The sequence below is a fragment of the Capra hircus genome, chromosome 4 (assembly GCF_001704415.2).
Source record: "Capra hircus breed San Clemente chromosome 4, ASM170441v1, whole genome shotgun sequence".
Lineage (NCBI taxonomy): Eukaryota > Metazoa > Chordata > Mammalia > Artiodactyla > Bovidae > Capra > Capra hircus.
In genome coordinates this window covers 9,805,340-9,830,341 of record NC_030811.1, presented here as the reverse complement: position 1 = coordinate 9,830,341, position 25,002 = coordinate 9,805,340, and the positions used below count along the sequence as shown (strand labels likewise).

The 25,002-nt window shown below is 39.9% G+C and overlaps 1 protein-coding gene across 1 annotated transcript in view; it reads left to right on the top strand.

Moving 5' to 3' along the window:
• CNTNAP2 (contactin associated protein-like 2) overlaps positions 1–25,002 on the top strand; it is a 2,354,843-nt gene that overhangs the window by 1,467,415 nt on the left and 862,426 nt on the right. The window lies entirely within an intron of this gene.

Here is a 25,002-nt window from a genome sequence, read left to right as displayed (position 1 = left end):
TACCTCACCTTCATCTCCAGGGCTACGCTCAGCTCAGCCTCTCCTCACTTCTGAGCAACTGCAGGGACCTTCCAACTGGGTGTGAGAGCCTTCAGCTCATCCTTCACATGTCTTCAGTAGTACTCAGCTCATGCCATTTATTGCAGGAAACATTCCATCATCACGGATCTAATTTAGGATCCTACCCTCTGTGCTCCCAAAGCCTACTGTATATTTCCTGTCAACAAAATAGCAATATAGACTTACTGGATAGTTCGTCTTTTTTTCACACCAAGAAATGAGTTTATTGAGTTTGGAAATGGAATGTGATTTAAAAAAAAAAAATCCTGGGCAGACCTCAGGCATGGCTGGATCCTGGATATTAGCTGCTTGATATTAAAAAAAAAAAAAACCTCCTTATTTGACTTCATAAATTAAATCACATAACCAGACTTATGCAGTAGGCACTCAGCAAATGCTTGCTATACAACGAATGTGAACAAGTGTAAGGGAGCCTGACACTCCCCAGACTACTTATTGGCAGGATATTTGCTTGAAGAAAGGCAGCTGGGTTTGTGCTAAACTTTGTCTTCTCTTTCTCTGTCCCTTCCTATAGTTGTGCTTTGTCTCCCTAATCTCTGTCAAATGAGGGAAGGTCTGATACCAATCACTTATTTGGAAATTCTTTTGTTGTGTGTGGAATTCGATCATTGTCACATTTCTCAGTGGTTATACTTTAAGCTGGCTTGAAATTTAAAAATGCTTCTCCTTGGAAGAAAAGCTATGACCAACCTAGACAGCATATTAAAAAGCAGAGACATTACTTTGCCAACAAAGGTCCTTCTAGTCAAAGCTATGGTTTTTCCAGTGGTCATGTGTGGATGTGAGAGTTGGACTATAAACAAAGCTGAGTGCCGAAGAATTGATGCTTTTGAACTGTGATGTTGGAGAATACTCTTGAGAGTCCCTTGGACTGCATGGAGATCCAACGAGTCCATCCTAAAGGAAATCAGTCCTGAATGTTTATTGGAAAGACTAATGTTGAAGCTGAAACTCCAGTACTTTGGCCACCTGATGCGAAGAGCTGACTCATTTGAAAAGACCCTAATGCTGGGAAAAAATTGAAGGCAGGAAGAGAAGGGGATGCTAGAGAATGAGATGGTAGGATGGCATCACCAACTCAATGGACATGAGTTTGAGTAAACGCCGGGAGTTAGTGATGAACAGGGAAGCCTGGCATGCTGCAGTTCATGGGCTTGCAGAGTTGGACCCGATCGAGTGACTGAACTGAACTAAACCGTTATGTAGTTGAGAAAGGAAAGATAGGTTTCCAGTTAAATAAATCTCATGGAAGAAAAATCTTACTGCTCTGTGCTTTCTTACTTATTAAGTTAGCCCTTACTATACTATTTAATCCTTTTTTGCTGCTTGGAATGTGTTCAGAGATTTTCTCTGCAGTTTTTTTTCATCTAGCAGTCAATCCCTAGGTACTTGTGAAAGGAAGAAGTATTTGAGCTTCACTCACTGAACTTGGAGACCACCAGGCTGTCCACCAGTTGTTTGTTTGTTTTCTCTAAGCCAGTGGTTCTTACATTCTAATGTGAGAATCACCTGAGTAAATCTATAAAGTACAGATTCCAGAGCAACATCCCAAGAGTTTCTGTTTTATAAGGTCTGTAACAGACTCAGGAAATCTACATTTCAATGAGCTTACTAGAAGATTCTAGAGCAATGACTCATGCCAATTTGAGTAGATAATACTTCCCTTCCATTCTCTTCCTCCAGCCAGAAGATAGGGCCTCTCTTTGGTTCTATTCATTATCTTTCCTTCCTTTCAGGTTCACCGAACCCATCACTCAGTGACCTTTCATAGAGCAAGTTCACTGTCTGTCTTACCTTAGCCTTAGTATCAATTCAGCCCCTTGCCACATGGGCTGTCCATTACCTTGTGATCTTGAGCTTACGTCACCTCATCTTCACCAGGTTGCAGGACATGGTCAAGAAGCAAGCTGCTGACACAATATTATAAAGCAGTCATCCTCCAATTTAAAAAAAAAAATTAAAAAGCAAAAAACTAGAAAATATAATCAAAGAAATCACACAAAAAAAGAAGCAAGCCACTGCAGAGCATACTGTCGAGGGGACTTCAGAAGGAAAGACAGTCCCTCAGAATCCTCACACCCCAGCCACAAAGGTGGTGAATGGGTAAACAGAAGAGCTAAAGTTTTGACACTTTCATTCCAAAATCTTTGTTTTTAATGTTGAAGGTATTTGAGATAACTACATGTGTTGTCAGGAAAAAGACTATCCCCTCAAAATAAAATTACAACTGATACTAAAAAGGAAGAAATAAAAATCTCCAAAAGTTTTATTTAATAGTAAGTGATGCCCATACATTTGGAATTATTATTAATTCACAATTCTCAAGCAATATAAGAACCATGCATTTTACAAAAGATTCAGATTAATACATGATATATGCTATTGTTTTAGACATTATTTTATTACAGCGCTTAATTTCTGATACGTTCAGATTTCACATTCAGTAACATACTCACAACTTAAAAAAAAATAATGACAACAGAGCAAACATTATTTTCCATTGTTCTGAATCCAGACCAAATAGACGGTGAACTGCTCTGACTGTGCATAAAGACAACTCCAGGCCTTTTTAGTTCTTCACCCCTCTGGCTATCTTTTTTATGTCAGTGACAAAAGGCAGTACATTTAGTACATCATGAATACCAAACCTGGCACTTCTTTGAACCATACCTAGTACTTTCTCCTTTTGTTCTGATCTTCATACACCATTTAAAGAGTGATACAAGTACCAAGAATTCATAGCGTAATGATTTCACAGTTTTAATTCTACGTTTCTTGAAGTGTTCTTTCCTCCTCAAGCTGGTTTCTTTTTTAATGAAAAAGCTAATTATCCTTTAAAGCAACTTTTTTTTTTTTTTTTTTTGCTTTTAGTAATAGAAGTAATTTAGTAACTTTCTAATAGTAAGTTAATGAGTTTCATCCAGGAGCTGACATCATGTGGCGCATATTTTTTATGTGAACAATGTTTCTAAGCTAAGCCCAATTTTTTTGTTGTTGTTTTTACTTTTATCAGCAAGAAAGAGAGGCTAAAAAACAGACTCATAGCTCTCCACTGTGCTTAATAGGATTATTTAACAGCATCCAAACATAGTTATCACTGTATACATAAAGGTAAAGAGCTCTTTGCTACAAAACGACAAGGATCAGAGGCAAATCACTATGGGAGGTGCCCAAGCACCTTTTATTTCTAATGTTCTTGCTGTGCTGGTTGTCTTTGGAGAAAACATAACCTGTTTTCCTCAACTTTGCATGAGCAAAGAAGAATGCCTGTGGGTGGTTTGCATAGTGGGAGGTCCAGGTGCCAGGGCATACCTCAGTAAAATCTGTTTGCTTATCTGTTTGTCTTTAATCCCATTTAGTAGCCTCATGATTCAAATAATTACCTTGTCTAAGCATTATCATAGCCTGTACTACTTTGGAGGAATCTTTAAAGAGACAAACAGCAAATTTTCAGGGAAGAAATAAAATGAGATGGATGAGAAAAAATGCAGGAGGGGTATTCCAGTTAATGTACATTATATCCTAAGGCACACAGCATGTCCGCTACCCTGCGTGCCTTACCCACGCCCGTCGATCCCAAACACACGTGCACGCGTGTAGCCGCTAAGGGGTCTCACTCCCAATTGCCAACATGGTGTTTTGAGATATTCTTCTGGAACCACCAGGGAGTATTTTTATGGAAAGAATTTCAAAATATTTTTGCAGATCTAAATCGTCAGTACTGAATACTCACATCGTCAGTGTCAGAAAACTGCTTCTATAGGAAACAAAAACTCGTATCACATGAATCCACGTCCAGGTTTTATCGTTGTTCGTACCACATAACAAATCCATGTTGTGCTTTTATCTTTTAGTCAGATTGCCTTCAGTTTAAATCACAGAGACTCAGACCTATCTCAGAATCTGTCCATGTTCAATTTTTCTAAGATTTTTTCCCATAACTACATAAAAAATTCCAAGCTGTAGGATACTGTTTAGTAATATTATAAACAGAAATTTCATGCATTAGCTTTTTTTGAAAAGTTATTAACCATTAGGGAAAATAAAAGTTTTCATTCTCATTTAAAGAATTATAAATTGAATTTTAATCAAGATCTGTCATGCTCCAGAGACCAATAGTTTTAAACTTGAGTATGAACTTTGACCAACAATTTTATTTATGGAATTATATAGTGAGGAAATAATTAAACATATTTAAAATATTTATGTATAATCTTTATCTCAATATAGGCTTGGATTAAAAAAATTAGGAGCAAATTGTAACCTCCATCAATAAGAGTATGGTAAAATAAACAATGGTATAATGACGTCCTGGGAGACTATTCAAGTCGTGAAGTGGAGCCATATTGTTTGTCACAGAAAACGTAAGACTCCCACTACACTATGAAGAGAATAAAACTAAAATCAGAATAAACTAAAAGTAAATAAAAAGTATAAAGTGTTATTTTATAATTTTACATTATTCTGGTCAAGTACTGAGATTACGGATCATAAAATTGTTTTGCATATTTAAATATTGTCTTTTCTGCATTTACATAAACATGAATTACTTTTTTATAGCAAAGTATAAGCTTTTTTATTTTTTAAACATTGTGGTAAAGAAAATTAAATAGGATTAAAAAGATCAGATAGGTATATGTAAGTGAAAGTGAAAGTTGCTCAGTCATGTCTGACTCTTTGCGACCCCGTGGTCGCAGTCCATGGAATTCTCCAGGCCAGGATACTGGAGTGGGGTCGCCTTTCCCTTCTCTTTAGGGGATCTTCCCAACCCAGGGATTGAACCCAGGTCACTTCAGTTGCTCAGTCGTGTCCAACTCTTTGAGACCCCATGAATTGCAGCACGCCAGGCCTCCCTGTCCATCACCAACTCCCAGAGTTCACTCAAACTCACATCCACTGAGTGGGTGATGCCATCCAGCCATCTCATCCTCGGTCGCCCCTTTTCCTCCTGCCCCCAACCCCTCCCAGCATTACAGTCTTTTCCAATGAGTCAACTCTTCACATGAGGTGGCCAAAGTACTGGAGTTTCAGCTTTAGCATCATTCCTTTATAGAACACCCAGGACTGATCTCCTTCAGAATAGACTGGTTGGATCTCCTTGCAGTCCAAAGGACTCTCAAGAGGCTTCTCCAACACCACAGTTCAAAAGCATCAATTCTTCAGCGCTCAGCTTTCTTCACAGTCCAACTCTCACATCCATACATGACCACTGGAAAAACCATAGCCTTGACTAGATGGAAATTTGTTGGCAAAGTAATGTCTCTGCTTTTGAATATGCTATCTAGGTTGGTCATGACTTTCCTTCCAAGGAGTAAGCATCTTTTAATTTCATGGCTGCAATCACCATCTGCAGTGATAAAGTCTGACACTGTTTCTACTGTTTCCCCATCTATTTGCCATGAAGTGATGGGACCGGATGCCATGATCTTAGTTTTCTCAATGTTGAGCTTTAAGCCAACTTTTCATTCTCCTCTTTCACTTTCATCAGAGGCTTTTTAGTTCCTCTTCCCTTTCTGCCATAAGGGTGGTATCATCTGCATATCTGAGGTCATTGATATTTCTCCCGGCAATCTTGATTCCAACTGTGCTTCTTCCCGCCCAGCGTTTCTCATGATGTACTCTGCATATAGGTTAAATAAGCAGAGTGACAATATACAGCCTTGACGTACTCCTTTTCCTATTTGGAACCAGTCTGTTGTTCCATGTCCAGTTCTAACTGTTGCTTCCTGACCTGCATACAGATTTCTCAAGAGGCAGGTCAGGTGGTCTGGTATTCCCATCTCTTTCAGAATTTCCCACACTTGATTGTGATCCACACAGTCAAAGGCTTTGGCATAGTCAATAAAGCAGATGTGAGGTGGATTCTTTACCAGCTGAGCCACAAGGAAAGCCCAGGTATATGTAATGTACAATGTAATTAGAAAAAAAAGAAAGAAAAAGACCAGATATTAAGTTATACTCTATTTTCAATCCCTAATCAGAATTTAAATATCTATTTGTACAAACACCTGAATGGATTGTGAGCTCCTCAAGGAGAAAGACAGTATATTAATTTGTTTCTCTTCTGTAATCCTCTGCAAAAGAGAGAATAGTGGATACATGGTAAATATGTTCTGAATCAATGTGTATCCTTCAGTTCAGTTCAGTTCAGTCACTCAGTTCTGTGCGACTCTTTGCAACCCCATGAATCGCAGCACGCCAGGCCTCCCTGTCTATCACCAACTCCTGGAGATCACTAAGACTCACGCCCATTGAGTGCGTGATGCCATCCAGCCATCTCATCCTTGGTCGTCCCCTTCTCCTCCTGCCCCCAATCCCTCCCAGCATCACAGTCTTTTCCAATGAGTCAACTCTTCGCATGAGGTCACCAAAGTACTGGAGTTTCAGCTTTAGCATCATTCCTTCCAAAGAAATCCCAGGGTTGATCTCCTTCACAATGGACTGGTTGTATCTCCTTGTAGTCCAAGGGACTCTCAAGAGTCTTCTCCAACACCACAGTTCAAAAGCATCAATTCTTTGGCACTCAGCCTTCTTCACAGTCCAACTCTCACATCCATACATGACCACTGGAAAAACCATAGCCTTGACTAGATGGACCTTAGTTGGCAAAGTAATGTCTCTGCTTTTGAATATACTATTGGTCACAACTTTTATTCCAAGGAGTAAGCATGTTTTAATTTCATGGCTGCAGTCACCATCTGCAGTGATTTTGGAGCCCCAAAAAATAAAATCTGACAGTTTCTACTGTTTCCCCATCTATTTCCCATGAAGTGATGGGACCAGATGCCATGATCTTCGTTTTCTGAATGTTGATCTTTAAGCTAACTTTTTCACTCTCCTCTTTCACTTTCATCAAGAGGCTTTTTAGCTCCTCTTCACTTTCTGCCATAAGGGTGGTGTCATCTGCATATCTGAGGTTATTGATATTTCTCCTGGCAATCTTGATTCCAGCTTGTGTTTCTTCCAGCCCTGCTTTTCTCATGATGTACTCTGCATAGAAGTTAAATAAGCAGGGTGACAATATGTGTAGCCTTTGTTAAGTCATTTTCCCTCTCTGAGACTCATATTTCTTTTCTGTAAAATAAGTGAAAGTTTTTCTCCCTCTCTTGCTGGAGATTACTGTGAGGCTAAAATGAGGACATACTGTCTATAAAAAGCACTCCACGTGCACAAAGAAGCATCAGTTTTAACCTCAGTGGTTACACTCAGGGCAGTTGATGGAGTCAGTTGTTGAATCCTCACCCCCAGGCAAGGTTCAAGGAAAACCCTGAAGCAAGAAGCAGTTGCACTCTGCCCATCGGGCTGCCTGCTTCATTTCAGGGTTACCACCTGCCTCATTGTCCAGTACCTTCTTGTTTTATCTCCAGTTTTCACCCAAATTTAATCTCACGGAAATAGTGGCTCATGCTTTAACCTACTCTGAGTGGAATTTGCATTGTCACCAGAGATAAATTATCAGGCAAGATAAATAATGACCAGCCACAGATCTTCCTGTTGATGAGCAACCCCAAACTCCCCCAAACCCTATCCCACCCCTACTGAAATCACACCACCTTGCTTGCCCTCCTCTGAATGAGGGCCAACCATCAGCTCCCTTCTTCAGAAGTAGAGAGTTCTCTGAAAGGCAGTACTTCTGACTCAAATCTCTGCTCAGTTCAGTTCCGTTACTCAGTCATGTCTGACTCTTTGCGACCCCAGGGACTACAGCACACCAGGCTTCCCTGTCCATCACCAACTCCCAGAAACTGCTCAAACTCATGTCTATTGAGTTGGTGACGCCATCCAACCATCTCATTCTCTGCTATCCCCTTCTCCTCCTGCCCTCAATCTTTCCAGGCATCAAGGTCTTTTCCAATGAGTCAGTTCTTTGCAGCAGGTGTTGCTCTGACCATATCTCTGCTATGATCATGAAAAAAATCACAAATCCGCTGAAACAAAATTCCACCACTTTTTAAGAAAAATATCAAGTATTATTAAAAGTTATCCATGTGTCACATTTACAAATAATAAAAAATTCAGTGATAGTAGATTTTGCTAGAGTCTTCCATAATCATAATTATAATGCTGTATTAAGGCTTCCCTGGTGGTGCAGACAGTAAAGAATCCACTTTCAATGCAGGAAAGTCAAGTTCAGTCCCGGGTTGGGAAGATTCCCTGGAGAAGGGAATGGCAACCCTCTCCAGTATTCTTGCCTGGAGAATTTCATGGACAGAGGAGCCTGGCGGGCTACAATCCATGGGGTCACAAATACACCACTAAGTAACTAACACTTTCACTCTCATTAAGTGCTGAGAACAAAAGTAGGCAAACATATTTCCTTACTCAGTCCTTTAAGTAGAAATATATATATTTTTATTTTTTAGATACAAGAATATATAATATAGACAGATATAGATGTATAGATACATTTTACATGTATTATATTTTTTTAGATTGTATATTTGCATAAATATATATTTATGTATTTTACACATATGTAGATTTTTGAGTAGCTTTAAATTTGTTAGATCTACAAAATTGTTTAAAAGTGAAATTTACTTTTAAAAACCTACCCTATATATATTCTACCACATATATAATTTTTCAGCTTTCTAACATCTTATATGTGTATATATTATATATAACATGTATAATGTTAGAAAGCTGGAAAACTCTTTTAATCAGGACAAAGTCACAAAATAAACCTATTTACATGCCTCAGGGAATGCAGTTTAATGGACTGTTTAGAATAGCATGAGGTTAATTAGATTAGGATTCTTAGAAAAGTGAGACTTAAAGTGAATTAGTGTGTTATATTGATGAAAAGGAGAGGGTCTTATAAGCCACTAAGAGTGACTCCATACCAGGCAGGAGGCACTTTCCTTTGACTGCTCTCTGCACTCACACCCCACCTCCATCCGTCAGCTGGCTCTGTTCTCATTACCTCCATTGCCACCTCTCAGGTCAAACCCCTCTGTGTTTTACCCTCTATCCCTATGACCTCCTGCCTGCTCTCACCTTTGCCACACCTCGGTCTACTCTCATTACAGCAACCAGAACAAGTCTGTTAACATACATGTTGCTGTCATGTCAAACTTCCAAGACTGTGGCCTCCAAGATGCTGCACCCTTGATCTTGGCACTGACTACCCTCTGCATAACTTGTTTGCCCACCCGCTCAGTTTCAGCCATACTGGGCATGTTGTATTCCACAAAGATATCAGGCCCAGTGCACTTACCATTCCTCTAACGTATCTACAAGCATGGCCATCTCCATCAACTCCTTCAAGGACTTTTTCAGATGTTCTCTTCTCACCAAGACCTTCCTTGAGAATCATACCTAAAACTGTTTACTCACTTTAGTCTTCATCTCCCCTTGCTTGATATAACTTTCTTCATAGCACTGATCATTCCTTAATATGACATGTGAGTTACCTGGGGGCTTCCCTGGTGGCTCAGATGGTAAAGAATCTGCCTGCAATGCAGGAGGCCTGGGTTCGATCCCTGGGTCAGGAAGATCCCCTGGAGAAGGGAATGACTACCCACTACAGTATTCTTGCCTTATCCATTTACTTTACTATCTGTCCTATGCAACTAGAATGCAGATTACATGAGTTCAGGGGATTTTTGCCTGTTTTGTTCACTATGGTATCAGCAGAATTTAAATAGCGCCTGTCACAGCAGTAGGGCCTCAATAAATATTTATTGGATTAAATAAATGTATTTATTTGTGCTGGAGAAGCAAGGAAATTAGAAGAAATGGCTAAAATGAGACCTATAAGAGGTTAGTTAAGTAGATTTCCAGTTGAAAAATACTGAGAGCTTGTATTAAGATATAGTTATAGAATGGTATACTGACATTAAAATATTATAAACCAAGCTAAAAGTTAAGTATAGATTCTAAAATAAATAATGCTAAGTCATTTATTTATGGAAAATAATATGATCCTGTTTCTTCTATTACAACACAAATAAATGATTTACAAAATCTAGACATTAATGAAAGATCAGAAATTTTTGAACTGTTATGAGAAAAACTATTAAACTAATGAACATGAAAAAGCAGAGACATTACTTTGCCAACAAAGGTCCGTCTAGTCAAGGCTATGGTTTTTCCAGTGGTCGTGTATGGATTTGAGAGTTGGACTATAAAGAAAGCTGAGCACCGAAGAATTGATTCTTTTGAACTGTGGTGCTAGAGAAGACTCTTACGAGTCCCTTGGACTGTGAGGCGATCCAACCAGTCCATCCTAAAGGATATCAGTCCTGGGTGTTCATTGGAAGGACTGATGTTGAAGCTGAAGCGCCAATATTTTGGCCACCTCATGCGAAGAGTTGACTCATTGGAAAAGAGCCTGAGCTGGGAGGGATTGGGGGCAGGAGGAGAAGGGGATGACAGAGGATAAGATGGCTGGATGGCATCACTGACTCAATGGACATGAGTTTGGGTAAACTCCGGGAGTTGGTGATGGACAGGGAGGCCTGGCGTGCTGAGATTCATGGGGTTGCAAAGAGTTGGACACGACTGAGTTACTGAACTGAACTGAATGAACAAACAAATATTTCCAGGGGTTGATAAACACTGTCTACTGCTAATTACTTGTTTTGTACTTTTTAAAAAGGCTACTCATGTGTGGAACAAAAAAATAGAACAAATTAATCATAGACTCAGAATGATTCAGTATGTACAGTTTACAAATTAATTAGCTTTCTCTTAATCTTTTCAATTAAAAAAGTGTTAAAGCGTTAGTTTATTGCTTATTTCAGTGTTAAAATGCTGGTTAATTATAAAACATTATTAGTGGCTAATATTAAAATTCCACTTACAAGCATGGGGGGAACAAAATGCATTTAAGGTTGATTTTCAAATCTAGCTTTTATAAGTCTGCTTGGGTTAAAGAAAAACTGCTAAAGTGCTTTACCATATTCTGATGATATGTATGTGTGTAAGTTTTTCATTTGACTTACATATGGATGTGTATACAAATAAAAAGTTATACAATGTATATGTATATATATATACAATATATGTATATATATACATACATATATGCAGGGCTTCCCTGGTGGCTTAGAGGTAAAGAATCCACCTGCCAATACAAGAGACACGGGTTCAATCCCTGGGTTGGGAAGATCCCCTGGATAAGAAAATGGCTACCCACTTCAGTATTCTTGCCTGGGAAATCCCATGGAAAGAGGAGCCTGGCGGGCTGCAATCAATCCATGGGGGTCGCAAAGAGTTGTATATGACTGAAGGACTAAACAACAACAACAGCAACAATGTATATATACAAATACTTAGTAGCATTAATTCTGTTTATAAAATCATAAAATAGTATGAGAGCTGTACAACTATGTATGAAAATTAAGAACTATGCACAAAAATCTATTTATGATGTTACAAACTCTGAGCTTTCAGTGGCGAGTGTCTTCTTCTTTCTTCTCTATGTCAGATAGCCCACAGATATCTTCTATTCACACAAGGTCAAGATGCGATGCATTTGGTTAAGGTTTGGAATCAATCCTGCTGAAATATAACTTTCAAGGAGAAAATTATGAACTAGGACCTGAAAGTATTCACAAAGAGTTGTTTCTTAATGCTTCAGAGGCAGCCTTAACTATAGAAGGGCAGTGAAAACCCTCCCACTTTTAAATACTTTCCTGAGTGGGCATGAAGAACTCCTTTGTCACGTGTTTGTGTACTGAACCAGTGGTGTGTACATGGAGAACAGAACTTAAATACAAATGCCATGGCCAGTGGCAGATGTGAGCAGCTGAGAAGTCGTATTCAAACAGGACATAAGAGATCAACTAATGGATGTCAGGAGAATTATTTCTAAAAACACTCAATAAGTAGTTAGTTCTAGAGTGGCAAAATAAGTATAGAAAACAAGTGTAAGCCTACTATAGAAAATTACCGTAAAAAAGGAAAGCAAACAAAAACTAAGGTTTCTTTGCACACATGTCAATAAGAGTACGGCATGGAATAAGACTCAGCTATCAATGTATTTTGCATTGGCTTTGCTTTGTTAAAAATTTAATCAGGTCCCAGAAACTTAGATTTCAGGTCCTAAAAAGGGATTTAATGTGGTGGCTCAGATGGTAAAGAATGTGCCTGCAGTGAAGGAGACCTGGGTTCAATATCTGGGTCAGGAAGAGCCCCTGGAGAAGGGAATGGCAACCCACTCCAATATACTTGCCTGGAGAATTTCGTGGACAGAGGAGCCTGGTGGGCTATAGTCCATGGTGTCACAAATAGTCAGACACGACTTAGAAATTAACACTTTCACTTAAATGGAATTAGGAAGATAGGGCTTTTGTGGGGGGATTTGAGGAAGTTATCTTTTTAAAAAGAGATAGTCTGTCTTCAGAAAAATGTTATTTCAAGGTGGGATATGTAATGTGGGAAAAATGGAAAGAATAAAAAAGGAAAAAGAGTCATCCATTGCCTCACTCTCTAAAAATAACCACTATTATCTGTTGTGACACACTTTCTATTTCTTTTTTTTTTTCCGAGTCCATATATATGTCAATTCATTAAAAGCAAATTTCATTTTTGGTAGCTACCATTAAAATTAAGCACACAGAATGGAAAGATATTCAAAAATAACTATTTTATAGCTTCAGTATATCACAATTGAAAAGGAATGAAAATACATTGAACATAAAGAAAATTAAACCTTTTGGATAAAAAGAACTAGTAAGGTAGATTTTAGTTTCACATGATGGCCAGGAGAAGAAGTCAGAAAGAAAAAGAAGAGAATGTGAGGAGAGAGAGAAAGAAAAAATGGGTGAGAGCAGGCAGGTGGCAGAGCCTTCAGCGGAGGGTAAAGGACAAGGAAACAGTCGGATGCCAACATCACTCCCTGGTCTCAGCCCAGACGTCGGCGACCCACTCTGGCCTCCCTCTCACCGTGCCTTTAGCTTTTGCAGTCCAGCACACAAGCATAGCAAGAACACCTCTGTGAAAAGGCCAATGGTTTTCTGTGCCAGACACTTTGCTTCGGGTCTTCCAGTGGGCAGAGTTGTGTGGGTTGCTCTCTCTGCTGTTTTTATAAAAGTCATGAATGCCAAAATGCCCAGCACTCAACAGAGGAAGCCAACCTTGTCTCTAGGCTTCGATGCTGTGCTTTAATCTCATTATCAGAGCCTTCATCTTCGACTTCTCTTAAAGGAGACCTTATATTAAAAAGGGAAGGGTTCAATATTTTTAATGCTGCTGTAACAAATTACCACAAACTCAGGGGCATAAAAGAACACAAATTCATTTTTTTATAGTTTGGCGGGTTAGGAGTCTGAAATGGATCCCATTGGATTAAAAACCAAGGGGTCAATAAGTCTGCATGTTTTTTTTTTTCCTGAAGCCTCTGAGAATCTTTTCTCTTGTGTTTTGTTGCTTCCAGAGGCCACTTGTATTCCTGGGATTACCACCCCTTCCTCTGTCTTCAAAGCCAGCAGGGGCCGGCTCAGTCTTTCTTACCTCCGATTATTCTAATACTGCCTGCCTGCCTCCCTCTTTCATTTGTAGGAACTCTTGTTTTTATATTAGTGGCATCCAGATAACTCAAGATAACTTTTCACCTCAAGATCCTTAACTTTATTACATCTGCCAAATCCCAGGAAAGGTATGACGATTGTAGATTCCTGGGATTCTGAGGGAACATCCTTGGGGGAGGCATTATTGCACCTACAAAAAATATAAACTCATGAAACAGTATTTTCTTGCTATGTAGCATAAGCAGAAATTATAAAGCATAATAACCATCCAAGAATCATCAAGGTTTTAGAAGGACCCTTCAGTTCAGTTCGGTTCAGTCACTCAGTTGTGTCCAACTCTTTGCGACCCCATGAATCACAGCACACCAGGCCTCCCTGTCCATCACCAACTCCTCCATTGAGTCGGTGATGCCATCCAGCCATCTCATCGTCTGTCGTCCCCTTTTCCTCCTGCCCCCAATCCCTCCCAGCATCGGAGTCTTTTCCAATGAGTCAACATTTCCCATGAGGTGGCCAACGTACTGGAGTTTCAGCTTTAGCATCATTCCTTCCAAAGAAATCCCAGGGCCGATCTCCTTTAGAATGGACTGGTTGGATCTCCTTGCAGTCCAAGGGACTCTCAAGAGTCTTCTCCAACACCACAGTTCAAAAGCATCAATTCTTTGGCGCTCAGCTTTCTTCACAGTCCAACTCTCACATCCATACATGATTACTGGAAAAACCATAGCCTTGACTAGATGGACCTCTGTTGGCAAAGTAATGTCTCTGCTTTTGAATATACTATCTAGGTTGGTCATAACTATCCTTCCAAGGGGTAAGCATCTTTTAATTTCATGACTGCAATCACCATCTGCAGTGATTTTGGAGCCAAAAAAAAATAAAGTCTGACACTGTTTCCACTGTTTCCCCATCTATTTCCCATGAAGTGATGGGACCAGATGTCATGATCTTCGTTTTCTGAATGTTGAGCTTTAAGCCAACTTTTTCACTTTCCTCTTTCACTTTCCTCAAAAGGCTTTTTAGTTCCTCTTCACCTTCTGCTATAAGGGTGGTGTCATCTGCATATCTCAGGTTATTGATATTTCTCCCGGCAATCTTGATTCCAGCTTGTGCTTCTTCCAGCCAGCATTTCTCATGATGTACTCTGCATAGAAGTTAAATAAGCAGGATGGCAATATACAGCCTTGACGTACTCCTTTTCCTATTTGGAACCAGTCTGTTGTTCCATGTCCAATTCTGACTGTTGCTTCCTGACCTGCATATAGGTTTCTTAGCAGGCAGGTCAGGTGGTCTGGTATTCCCATCTCTTTCAGAATTTTCCACAGTTGATTGTGATCCACACAGTCAAAGGCTTTGGCATAGTCAATAAAGCAGAAATAGATGTTTTTTATGGAACTCTCTTGCTTTTTCCATGATCCAGCAGATGTTGGCAATTTGATCTCTGGTTCCTCTGCCTTTTCTAAAACCAGCTTGAACATTTGGAATTTCACGTTTCACATATTGCTGAAGCCTGGCTTGGAGAATTATGAACATTACTTTACTAGCGTGTGAGATGAGTGCAATTTTGTGGTAGTTTGAGCATTCTTTGGCATTGCCTTTCTTTGGGATTGGAATAAAAACGGACCTTTTCCAGTCCTGTGGCCACTGCTGAGGTTTCCAAATTTGCTGGCATATTGAGTGCAGCACTTTCACAGCATCATCTTTCAGGATTTGAAATAGCTCAACTGGAATTCCATCACTTCCACTAGCTTTGTTCATAGTGATGCTTTCTAAGGCCCGCTTGACTTCACATTCCAGGATGTCTGGCTCTAGATGAGTGATCACACCATTGTGATTATCCGGGTCATGAAGATCTTTTTTGTACAGTTCTTCTGTGTATTCTTGCCACCTCTTCTTAATATCTTCTGCTTCTGTTAGGTCCATACTATTTCTGTCCTTTATCGAGCCCATCATTGCATGAAATGTTCTCTTGGTATCTCTAATTTTCTTGAAGAGATCTTTAGTCTTTCCCATTCTGTTCTTTTCCTCTATTTCTTTCATTGATCACTGAGGAAGTCTTTCTTATCTCTTCTTGCTATTCTTTGGAACTCTGCATTCAGATGCTTATATCTTTCCTTTTCTCCTTTGCTTTTTGCTTCTCTTCTCTTCACAGCTATTTGTAAGGCCTCCCCAGACAGCCATTTTTCTTTTTTGCATTTCTTTTCCATGGGGATGGTCTTGATCCCTGTCTCCTGTACAATATCATGAACCTCATTCCATAGTTCATCAGACACGCTATCTATCAGATCTAGACCCTTAAATCTATTTCTCACTCCACTATATAATCATAAGGGATTTGATTCAGGTCACACCTGAATGGTCTAGTGGTTTTCCCTACTTTCTTCAATATAAGCCTGAATTTGGTAATGAGTTCATGATCTGAGCCACAGTCAGCTCCCAGTCTTGTTTTTGCTGACTGTATAGAGCTTCTCCATCTTTGGCTGCAAAGAATATAATCAATCTGATTTCGGTGTTGCCCACCTGTTGATGTCCATGTGTAGAGTCTTCTCTTGTGTTGTTGGAAGAGGGTGTTTGCTATGACCAGTGTATTCTCTTGGCAAAAGTCTGTTAGCCTTTGCCCTGCTTCATTCTGTACTCCAAGGCCAAATTTTCCTGTTATTCCAGGTGTTTCTTGACTTCCTACTTTTGTATTCCAGTCCCCTGTAATGAAAAAGACATCTTTTTTTGGTGTTCTAAAAGTTCTTGTAGGTCTTCATAGAACCGTTAAACTTCAGCTTCTTCAGCATTACCGGTTAGGGCATAGACTTGGATTACTATGATATTGAATGGTTTGCCTTGGAAATGAACAGAGATCATTCTTAGGTCAACATTTTTCCTGCTGGAGGGAGATTTTCTTCCATATCTTAAGATTTGTCACTAATATTTTAGCACGTGTTTTGTGTTTTAGTTTGAAATATGTTTATTTTTTATTCTTTATTTCCTTATCACTTGCTTCCTCTCCTCACTGCTTTCGTAGAATTCAATGACTGTATTTTGGGACAAAATGTTAGGAGTATGGGAAGCCTGAGTGTGAAAACTCAATTTTCTCATAAACTCAAACACATGGCAGTCAGTATGACATTGGAAGATATGTCTAGAATGTTAGTGTATGTCCATAGCATTTCAGATCGAGGACTCTAAAGGTCTAGGGATGCCATAGGAACAGCTTAGTGTGTTAGCTAGCTCCCTGTACAACATTAAATCAGGTAGAACCAGAGAGGGGTCCCACCTTAAGTTAGTGTACTCAGTCAAGTGATTGTATTCACCCCACTTGCGCTTTAAACACCACCCTTTGAAGGAAGATATAGCATACCCATGTTGCCATCTCCCAGGTTTCTTTCTTCCATCACCAACTTCATACTTTGGCTATTGGATGAATGACATGCGAAGGCGATTTCCTGTAGGTTGCAAGGACATGGGCACTGATATTTAACTAACATACAGGAGGAAATCCAGAATGAAACGAAGGACCTGCATTGACTGGATGTCAGTGTTTCCATCTGTTCTGAAGACAAAGTAATTTTAGCTTACTGTGGCATAAAACCCATCAAGAGCATTTGATATCATGAAGAATTATAAGCTTCCTACAAGATTTTGTTTTTAACTTCCAGAAAATTCTGATTCACTAGCCTACTAATTTGTTCTACTAAAGTGTTTCCTGTCCCTAAATAGTCCCTGAAGAGCCATGCTCAGCCCCTTTCTACTCTGTTGGTAGAATTCCGAAAGAAGGAATGGTCAGGAACTGGCCACTACGCTGTCTGAGCTCTTTGACTGGCATTTCTGGCAGATTTGACAGCACCTAACAGGAGACAGAGTATATCAAGGAGTGAGTGTGTGTGAAAGTTGCTCAGTCGTGTCCGACTCTTTGTGACCCCATAGACAGTATAGTCCATGGGATTCACCAGGCCAGAATATGGGAGTGAGTAGCCTTTCCCTTCTCCAGGGGATCTTCCCAACCCAGGGATTGAACCCAGGTCTCCCACATTACAGGCGAATTCTTTACCAGCTGAGCTATCAGGGAAGAGTTCATCCTTATTCATTTGTAGCATAATTTTTAAATACATTCTTCAGTTAGTTCAGTTCAATCGCTCAGTCGTGTCTGACTCTTTGGGACCCCATATATCGAAGTATGCCAGGCCTCCCTGTCCATCACCAACTCTCTTGCTGCTGCTAAGTTGCTTCAGTCATGTCTGACTCTGTGTGACCCCATAGACAGCAGCCCACCAGGCTCCCCTGTCCCTGGGATTCTCCAGGCAAGAACACTAGAGTGGGTTGCCATTTCCTTCTCCAATGCATGAAAGTGAAAAATGAAAGTGAAGTCGCTCAGTCATGTCCGACTCTTTGCAACACCCTGAATTGCAGCAGGCCAGGCCTCCCTGTCCATAACCAACTCTTTATATGTATGTAAATTGAGAATCAGGGTCAAAGTAATAGAGAACACATCCTATCCTATGCAGATGATTTGTGTGTGTGTGTGTGTGTGTGTGAGAGAGAGAGAGAGAGAGAATAGAAAGACAGAGAAACAGAGAAAGAGAGGAAACAATACAGACCAATGCACATAGACCTTGAAAGATTTCCCAAGTGGATTAAAAAGTGTATTTGAAAGAAGAAGTAAGGTGTTCTCACCCTAGGAGAACTAGGGTGCCTGGTGTGTCTGGCGAGGGTGGAGGACTGGCAAGGGTGAGGTTGGGTGGGTAGGCAGAAGCTGGTGATACAAACTTGGGTATCTTAAACTAAGGCTTTGATCTTTGTCCAAGAAGGTCTTGATTTCATGGGGTAGCACTTCCTAAAATGGGCTTCCCTGATGGCTCAGATGGTAAAGAATCTGCCTGCCATGCGGGAGACATGGATTCCATCCCTGGGTCAGGAAGGTCCCCTGGAGAAGGGAACGGCAACCCACTGCAGTATTCTCGCCTGGAGAATTCCATGGACAGAGGATCCTGGCAAGCTATAGTCCATGGATGGGGTTGCAAAGAGTCAGACACAACTGACTAACATTTTCACTTTCCTAATGTAACAAGGCTGTGCATGGGGAGAAGAAGAGAAATTCTCGTGACCAAGCTAGGTCAGTAAACATGTTCTTTATCTGTATCAGTTTAAGAATTCTTTCATATTTCAACATGTACCTTGTTTCCCCAAATTATTTTACAACAGAAACCTTTTCTTACAGAACTGGGGGTTACAAAATCTTAAGGGACCAGTGTTCCACAGATCATGCTTTAGAAATTGTTTTTGGAAAGTTTTACAGAGGTACCTACATCTTTAACATGGTTTTTCATCTAGTTCACAGTGTGACTTTGGGCAAATAACTTCATTTATTTGGGCTCTTTTTTTTTCTACTTGCAAACTAAGTTAGGAGAAAATTAAATAGTGTCTGTGCTTCCTTCTAGCACTAATATTCTAGCAGCCAGGGGAAAATATCCTATAATCAGCCTGTCTGGAATATAGATATCAAGCTTGAGGTAAAGCTTCACTCATAAGGATTAAATCAGTGACAAGTGATATATATATATATACACATACACACACACAATCAACTTGAAATACTTTAATAATGACTTAGTGCACATTGCTTGGAGGAATGGTTTTTAACAAGGTCATAATTTTTAAGGCTAATGTTCATTTTTGCCTTGAACATTAGTAAGAATTAGAACCTGGAGTATATAGGTCAATGCATTCTGAGAGGTATTTCTGTGTGTGCTCGCCAAATCAATTAGCCTTTTAAATGAAAGTGAAAACCTCTTTGAGTTCAGACAAAGTAGATGAAACCAGTCTAACTGGTGAAGATGGAAGAATCTCATGCCTGCAATTAATATTTTTCACCAGTATGTCATGGTGGTAAGAGATAGAATAAAGACATTTCCAAAAAGCTCATGTGGGTTTTTTGGACTTTTTTGATCCGTACTTCTATTTATTCTCTTAAAATATATGCCATAAATTTTTTTCTTGTCATTTAGGCACCATCAATTATTGAACCAATTCAGCACTACACTTCTGAGTCCCATGAATTATGCAAGCTGGGTATTTCTTTTCACATTTTATAGCTCAGAAATCCAAGGTTCAGAAATTTTAGAGATCATGTTCAGGTCTTAAAAGTAAAAAGGTACAAAATTGGAAGTGCAGTTTAAGTCTTTTCTGTATTCTCTGCATTTGTATGAAGTCGATTACCTAAAATATAATCACGTGTATAACATTTATCACAAAGAACTGTATATATACTGTATAAAATTCTCCCAATAATGAAAACTCTCAATGAATTTTTAAAATGTGTTCTGAGTGTCATTATGAGGGCTTCTCCAGTGGCTCAGTTCTAAATAATCTGCCTTCAATGCAGGAGACTTGGGTTCAATCCTTGGGTCAAGAAGATCCCCTGGAGAAGGAAATGGCAGCACACTCCAGTATTCTTGCTTGGAGAATCCCATGGACAGAGAAGCCTGCCAGGCTACAGTCTATAGAGTTGCAAAGAGTTGGATACAACCAAGCAACTAAACAGCAACAACAAGGGTCTTTGTAGGTCTAGAGCAGAGCCCAAATTATGTAGCAAAATTCACTATAATGGCCTGAGTCTTCTCACTTACTTTTTGGTGTCAGGTGAGACTAGATAGGAACATTGGTGAATCACAAGTGTTAGCCATATAGCAATACAGTCCCCTTATGAAGCCGTTTCACCACAGAAAATGGCTCTTGTCATAGTTTGGGTTTTACCCCACGCAGTTCTTCAAACTTTGGACTTGGCTGGAGGTAGTTTATTTGGGAGATTATCCTGCAAAGCCCAAGTGAGTGGAGATGATGAGATAAGAGAGAGAGAGAGAGGGTGATGAAAGACACTAAGATAAGTGAGTGACCGCAGTCATCACTGGGGCTCAATCCCCTGGAGAGTCTCAGAGAAATCCTGGGGCACTGGGGCGTTTATTCACTAACTCTGCCCCTCACTGGTTCAGGATGGACTCGCTCAGTGAGAGAATTCTGAATCTCATACCCTTCTTGATTGATGCAGCCTAGCTGGCTCCTTTTGAGCCCAGGAATGTCTGCAGAGAGAGGCAGGTGCTTGAGGCAGAAGCTTGTCAATATAGTTGAAGTAGTAATAAACCTCAGTGACATGTGAACTTGGAGATATGTTGAAAGGACAAAAGAAAAATAAAGCTGGACTTCCTTGTTTATAGGCCTCACAGCTGAAAGGCAAACTGTATTAGCCAAGATCATTTTGGTTGCCAGTGATATAACACCCTGTGTGCTGAGGCCGCTTGTATGGCTCTCGAAGGATGCAAGAGTGAATTGTGACACACGAGGGCAGAGAAGGGCCCAGAAAGGATGCCGGTCAGTAAAGACTCATTCCGTCTCTAATTCGACTTCCCTCAGGGTACCAGCATCTCATTCTCCTTCATACACATTCGTGTGTGCACACATACACACACACACACACACACACACACACACACACACCAGCTTTTGTGCATCTTACATGCTCCCAAGCTCACAAAGGAAGGAAAGATGACCTTTGACTGTTAGTAACAATTCTGTATTCCTGGTGAAGGAACTAGGACTGATGCACACGAATGGGGGTAGGTAGATGTAAGGTGTTTAAATCCTGCAAGAATGGGCTTGGTAGAGAGCTGGAGAGTTAACCCCATGTGCAAATCCACTAGGATATTGACTAGAACAGATCAGTGTTCCACCAAACAACCAAATGGAGGGAAAAGAAGGGATAGCATCTGTGCTTTTTTAAATGACACACTGTGTGTGTGTGTGTGTGTGTGTGTGTGTGTGTGCATGGTAAGTTGCTTCAGTCATGTCTGACTCTTTGAGACCCTTTGGACTATAGCCCACTAGGCTCCTCTGTCCATTGGATTCTCCAGGAAAGAATGCTTGAATGGGTTGCCATACATTCTTCCAGGGAATCTTCTCGACCCAGGGATCGAACTTGCATCTCTTATGTCTCCTGAAGTGGCAGGTGGGTTCTTTACTACTAGCGCTATTTGGGAAGCTCAATACTCACTGGATGAGCCCAAAACATACCATATAACTCAGTAGCTGTCTGGAAGCTATTAGATAAGCAGAAAGACAGAGCCAGGTCATAGTTCTGAAACTGCCTTTTAGGGTGGAAGTGGAGTAAAGTTTAAGAAAGTTATGTTAATCTTAAAACAGAAAAGAACTATGTCCATTTCAGAATCAAACAGTGCAGAAAAATGTGAATACCTTAGCATTTTCTACACTATACTACTGATATTTTCTAAATTCTGAGTTTAATGGCACCAAATCATGAAAAGGAGTACTGGAAAATATGGACAGATTTTATCCATGTGATTCTCAGTGACAGCTTCAGCTTTTTCTTTCCTGATGAAAATAAAAGTTAGCAAATATATTTGACTAATATTTATAAATGCTCTAGTGGTAAACTTTGGTTTTTAAAGTGAACCCTATTACGGTAAGACAGGATCCTGCCTCCATTCCTTGGTTCCTCCCTTCATCCCCCCCCCATTGTTCACTCATTCATTCATTCACGTTACCATATTACAGGCACTGTACCACATATTCTCAGCTGTTGACATCAGACACAAGGTCTCTGCCCTCTTGGTTGTAGTCAAGAGGCTACAGAAGAACCCTGTGGCTTTTTCAGAGAACTATTCCCATTGCAGCCTATTCCCTGAAAAGGGTAATAATGGTACTTTAAATTGAGCTCACTTAATTTAATGCTATCGCTTTCTTACAAAGCAAGATCCAGGAAATCAAGGAAGTCAAGTTTTAATCAAGAATCAAAGTATATTTGTATAGTTATTGTGTGTTAGGGCTATAGGATTGTATAAAATAAAAATGTAATGCCAACATAATTTTATTATTAGAGTTTTCAAAGAAGACATAAGTTTATCTGTTGTCAACAGAGCTCAAAATGATGTACGCAGGATAAAATTTTTTCCGACTATTTCCGTAAGGTTCCATTATGTTGCTGAACACAGAAAAATTATTTAAATCACTAAGAAATGTAGGACTTACCTGGAGGTGAAAAGGCCCCTGTCTGATAACAGTTTAGCTATCTCCCTGCCTATTAGTGTTAACATGCTTATTCAAGAAAGGTCCCAAATGTTATTCACAATGTTCAGTGTATAATTAATGATGATGGGGGTGGTGATGATGGTGGTGGTGATAATAATACTACTCCATTTTTGTACAAAGTACTAGGATTCCTAAACCAGTTTCTCAAATTCAAATTTGTTTCTTGTAAAAATTTCAAGAAACAAGAAGGGGCCACTCTTATTTTACAGATGTGGATACTTAGGCTGAAAGAGTTTAAATGATACATCCAAGATCATACAGGTAATACTGACAAAACCATGCCCATAATCCAGTTCAGTTGGGAATACTGTTTTGTCTTGTTGTTGTTCCTAAGTCGTATGCACCTCTTTGCAAGCCCATGGACGGCAGCATGCCAGGCTCCTCTGTCCTTCAGTTTCTCCAGGAGTTTGCTCAAACCTGTGTCCATAGTCAGTGACGCCATCCAACCATCTCATCTTCTGTTGCCCCCTTCTCCTCCTGTCCTCAATCTTTGCCAGCATCCGGGTGTTTTCCAAGGAGTTGGCTCTTCACATCAGGTAGCCAAATTATTGGAGATTCAGCTTCAGTCTTTCCAATGAATATTCAGGGTTGATTTCCTTTAGGATTGACTAGTTTGATCTCCTTGCAGTCCAAGGGACTCTCGAGTCTTCTCCAGCACCACAGTTTGAGAACAGTCTTTGTGGTCCAACTGCCACATCCATTTCACGACTGCTGGGAAAACCATAGCTTTGAGTGTGATGCTACCTGTCAGCAGTGCTGTCTCTGCCTTTGAATATGCTATCTAAGTTTGTCAGAGCTTTTCTTCCAAGGAGCAAGCGTCTTTTAATTTTATGGCTGCAGTCACCATCTGTTATTTTGTCTTAGTTTGATCTTAAGAGAGGACTATGGGCAGTTATTGTACCAAATGATTTTCGCTCTCATTCTAAGCTCAAAAACAACAGTGTTAAATAGCCCCATGCCTAAAATTCTGAAAGGTTACCAAATGTCATGAAAACAATTAATAACTTGATTATTTCTACATAATCGCCCTCCCTTTGTAATCAAAGCCTTTGGAGTAAACTCTTTGCAGAACTGACTTCCGTAAACTGTGAAAATGAGAAATAAGAATGAGCAGAACAGAAAAATACCCGCTGTACATGTCCTTAGTGAAACATACATAAGATAGTTTAAAATTTATTACATTGAATTAAAGATTTTAAAGTCTGATGACAAATCAAAAAGAAGTTCACACAGTTAATCTTCATGTTTAAAGGAATATATTAAATTGTCACTTTTTAAAAAATCAGTTATCCTTTACCCCATTCTGTTGGTGATAACCAGGCAGAGCAAGCACCACTGAATGGCTAATAAAGTGTCTAACTACAGTCACAGTTACAATTACTGGTAGTAATAGTTGTTCTGGTGGTAATAGTTGTACTGATAATAACAGTTTATATTTACTATATATACAATTACAAAATAAGTATTAATTATTAATACTAATTTAACCAAAACTACCATGAGAACTAAAAAGCCTCTTGATGAAAGTGAAAGAGAAGAATGAAAAAGTTGGCTCATCATTCAGAAAACTAATATCATGCCATCTGGTACCGTTCAGTCCAGTTCAATTCAGTCGCTCAGTCATGTCCGACTCTTTGTGACCCCATGAATCACAGCACGCCAGGCCTCCCATCCATCACCAACTCCCAGAGGTCACTCAGACTCACGCCCATCGAGTCAGTGATGCCATCCAGCCATCTCATCCTCTGTCGTCCCCTTCTCCTCCTGCCCCCAATCCCTCCCAACATCAGAGTCTTTTCCAGTGAGTCAACTCTTTGCATGAGGTGGCCAAAGTCCTTCCAAAGAAATCTCAGGGCTGATCTCCTTCAGAATAGACTGGTTGGATCTCCTTGCAGTCCAAGGGATTCTCAAGAGTCTTCTCCAACACCACAGTTCAAAAGCATAAATTCTTTGGCACTCAGCCTTCTTCACAGTCCAACTCTCACTTCCATATTTGACTACTGGAAAAACCATAGCCTTGACTAGATGGACCTTAGTCGGCAAAGTAATGTCTCTACTTTTGAATATGCTATCTAGGTTGGTCGTAACTTTTCTTCCAAGGAGTAAGTGTCTTTTAATTTCATGGCTGCAGTCACCATCTGCAGTGATTTTGGAGCCCCCCAAAATAAAGTCTGACACTGTTTCCACTGTTTCCCCATCTATTTCCCATGAAGTGATGGGACCGGATGCCATGAATTTCGTTTTCTGAATGTTGAGCTTTAAGCCAACTTTTTCGCTCTCCTCTTTCACTTTCATCAAGAGGCTTTTTAGCTCCTCTTCACTTTCTGCCATAAGGGTGGTGTCATCTGCATATCTG